The sequence below is a fragment of the Marmota marmota genome, unplaced genomic scaffold, assembly GCF_001458135.2.
Source record: "Marmota marmota marmota unplaced genomic scaffold, marMar, whole genome shotgun sequence".
NCBI lineage: Eukaryota > Metazoa > Chordata > Mammalia > Rodentia > Sciuridae > Marmota > Marmota marmota.
In genome coordinates this window covers 622,196-626,523 of record NW_026000136.1, presented here as the reverse complement: position 1 = coordinate 626,523, position 4,328 = coordinate 622,196, and positions in this window count along the sequence as shown.

The following is a 4,328-nucleotide window of genomic DNA, read 5'->3' as shown; positions in this document are numbered from 1 at the left end:
GTCTTACTACTAAATGATATTTCAGAACTATGGTATGCTGATGCTGGTGTTCAAGTTCTACAACAGATGCATGCTCAGTTATCCAGACCCAAATGAGCTCTTGGTCTTATATTTCTCGAAGGGACTGTTTTAATCTCATGTATGGTCTTTAGTGTAACAAGGTTTGGTCTATATCTCAAAACATTAAACATGCAAATTTTCTCAATAATTTGGCTCAAAATATTCCAAAGCCCTCCCATAATCAGATAAATATTGATGAAAAGATTAAAACTAAATCGAACACTTTGGAAGCTACTGTCATAAATCAGTAATGAGCTCTTTGCTCTCAAATGTAAATGAAGGCTTAAATGTCATGCTGACTATAAATATGTTTGGGTTACTGCGGCCAAATATAGTACTTTCAATGGGATTGGGGAAAGGTTAAAAATCATATATTGGTTATTTGGCATAGCAATAATAATAGCCTTGGTCTTATGGAGTTACATCATCAGATCCAGGATATTCAGAAAAAAAAATCGATCTTATAGACACTACATCTCTAGTTGATCAAATACTTCATGAATTAAATGGCTTTAGTCCTGGAAATATGCTAAAATATTCTGCATGGTATATTATTCGAATAATACATTGATGATTTTTATTTGTATCATAATCATAGGATGTCATATCCTCAGAACAAGAATTCAAGAACTCAAAATAATGGCCTATCATTTGCATTTACAAAGTAAAATCAGGATGTGCAGGAAGCCAACCATGAAATGTGCATGGACTAGATTGGCACTGAAGCTCCTGAGTGGGAAGATCTGGTATGTGGGAACTCACAGGGTCTCATTCCAAACTTCAGTACATATTTGAATGTCCTGTAACATTTCTTCTAGTAATTTCATAATTTCTGGTCTTACCTTTATGTGATACCTAAATCCATTTTGAGTTGATTTTTGTAAGTGGTGAGAGATAGGAGGCTATATTGCATCTTAGGCTCTGGACTTTGACCTTCTTTCTCCCTTGCAAATTAATCCTAAAAAGACATCCAGTAAATACTGAACAATGCCCCCCACCCCCAAGGAAGGAGATGAATACTGAAACTCTGGGAGACAGTAAATTCCAGAAAAAGAAATACCCATCCCTCTTAATCTCTATTCCTATCTCTCCATGTAACAATGAGTTTCAACCTTTTTGAGCTGCCCTCCTGAATTAAAAGCTTCAACCTACATATCTAGCCCCTGGCTATCCAAACAGTACACCCACAAGTTACAATGATGAAACTATCCTAATTGTACCCTATAAAACCAAAATCTCCTCTGTAACTGATGGCCATTTTTGGCCATCGTGAAGAACAATAATTGGCTTCCCTGTTGAGGTCTGCACCCATCATTTTATACTTACATTTACCAGTAATTATGAGTTCTATTTCCCGAGATGTGAAGATTAAACACCTGAGGAACACCAAGGCTGTTAAGGTAGGTGGCACAAATATCTACAGGAGACACAGCTCTGAGTTCAAGCAAAAGATTATTGGCAGAGAATATCTGCCAGGCTGCCCTTCTGCAAGGAGCAGCAGCCTGCTGGAAAAAACTTGTACTATATAGTTATGTACAATGGGGTAGTAAAAAATAACCCATCTGGTTTTGTGATTGTTACTTGGTGTTTTTGTTGTGGTTTCAGTAGTCTGGGAGCAGGGCAAATGGGAAGGTCATGCCTAGGTGGGCAGGTGCTGATTTTCAAAATGGAGATACTTTGGCCTAAGGACCTAGAAGAGGCAAGTGTAGAAAGAAAATTTTATCTAAAGGATAGAACAGAAACAGACTTCTTCCAGGAGGAAGAGGGTATCCAGGGTTGGTATCCACGGGAAGGTGTGAATTTTGTGTTTCTATAATTTCCAGATTTTTTACTTCTTATACCTCTTCCTTCTACCCTGCCCATGTGGCAAAAAGTCAGGAAGGAGGCAATTCAGGGGTACCTCTCCCCATTTTACATTGTCTGCAGGAAGGGAGCCACCCAGGGAATACTCATTAACAATTACCTGCTGGTAGGGACAATCCCTTGGCGGTAGGTGAACCTGGTCAAAGGTGAGGGCAATGACTCCCAAAGATATTAACATTTCATTTCCTTTGAGTCAGCTTCCATCTTCCTGACCTGACCCAATCATCTAATAGATATATCTACACTACTGTCTGACTTTTATTCTTGCTTCACTCTGCCCTCCAATTTCATTTATTTATTTTGGTATCAGGGATTGAACTCTTGGGCACTTGACCACTGAGCCATATTGCCAGCCCCCCCCCTTTTTAATTTAGAGACAGGGTCTCACTGAGTTTCTTAGCACCTTGCTTTTGCTGAGGCTGGCTTTGAACTCGTGATCCTCCTGCCTCAACCTCCTGAGCCACTGGGATTACAAGCATGTGCCATCGTTCCTAGCTCCCCCCTCTAATTTTAGGGAATCCTTTTTGCCATAAGAAAAGTGGATGATGACTGCTCTGGCTGCTTCAACCTGAAAGTGGGCAATGTGGGGCAAGCAGTTAGGATTTCCCTTTTATTTTATTTTATTTTTTTAATTTTTTATTAGTTGCTCAAAACATTACAATGATCTTGACATATCATACATTTGATTCAAATGGGGTACACAATCTTATTTTTCCACGTGTACAGATTGCAGGATCACATTGGTTATACAGCCACATTTATACATAGGGCCATACTAGTGTCTATTGTATTGTGCTTCCCTTCTTATCCCCCCTCGCCTCCCCTCCCCTCCCATCACCTCTTTCTACCCAATCTACTGTGACACATTTCTCTCTCTTTTTTCTTCTCCCTTACACCATTTTATATGTAATTTTGCATAACCATGAGGGTCTCCTAACATCTTCCGTGCAATTCCCCTTCTCTCTCCCTTTCCCACGCAACTCNTATACCCATCTGGTCCTGGGCTTTTCTTGGTTGGTAGTCTTTTGATGGCTTCTTCTATTTCCTCAATTGACATTGGTCTGTTTAGGTTGTGTATCCTCCTGACTCAATCTGGGCAGATCATATGAATTAAGAAATTTATCGATGCCTTCACTATCTTCTATTTTATTGGAGTATAAGGATTCAAAATAATTTCTAATTATCTTCTGTATTTCCGTAGTGTGTGTTGTGATATTGCCTTTTTCATCCCGTATGCTAGTAATTTAAGTTCTCTCTCTTCTTCTCTTCATTAGCATTGCTAAGGGTCTGTTGATCTTATTTATTTTTTCAAAGAACCAACTTTTAGTTTTGTCAATTTTTTTGATTGTTTCTTTTGTTTCAATTTCATTGATTTCCACTCTGATTTTAATTATTTCTTGCCTTCTACTACTTTTGCTATTGTTTTGCTGTTCTTTTTCTAGGGTTTTGAGATGAAGTGTGAGATCATTTATTTGTTGGTTTTTTCTTTCTTTTTTTTTTTTTAAAGAAATGATCTCCAAGCAATGAATTTTCCTCTTAGAACTGCTTTCATTGTGTCCCATAGATTCTGATATGTTGTGTCTGTGTTTTCATTTATCTCTAAGAATTTTTAAATTTCCTCTTTGATGTCTTCTGTAACCCATTGATCATTCAGTAACATATTGTTCGTTTTCCATGAGATGTATGATTTTTCCTTCCTTCTTTTATCGTTGATTTCCAGTTTCATTCCATTATGATCAGATAGGATACATGGTATTATCTCTACTCCTTTACAATTTCTAAGAGTTACTCTGTGACATAATATATGGTCTATTTTTGAGAAGGATTCATGTGCTGCTGAGAAAAAAGTGTAACCACTTGATGTTGGGTGGTATATTCTATATATGTCAATTAAGTTTAGGATATTAATCGTATTATTGAGTTCTATAGTTTCTTTATTCAACTTTTGTTTGGAAGATCTGTCCAGTGGTGAGAGAGGTGTGTTGAAGTCTCCCATAATTATTGTATTAAGGTCTCTTTGACTCTTGAACTTGAGAAGAGTTTGTTTGATGAACATAGCTGCACCATTTTTTGGGGGGGCATATATATTAATGATTGTTATGTCTTGTTGGTGTATGGTTCCCTTGAGCAGTATGTAGTGTCCTTCTTTATCCCTTTTGATTAATTTTGGCTTGAAGTCTATTTTATTTGATATGAGTATGGACACTCCTGTTTGCTTCCAAGGTCCATATGAGTGATATGATTTTTCCCAACCTTTCACCTTCAGTTTATGTATGTCTTTTCCTATCAGATGTGTCTCCTGCAGGCAGCATATTGTTGGATCTTTTTTTTTATCCATTCTACAAGCCTGTGTCTCTTGATTGATGAGTTTAAGCCATTAACATTTAGGGTTACTATTGAGATAT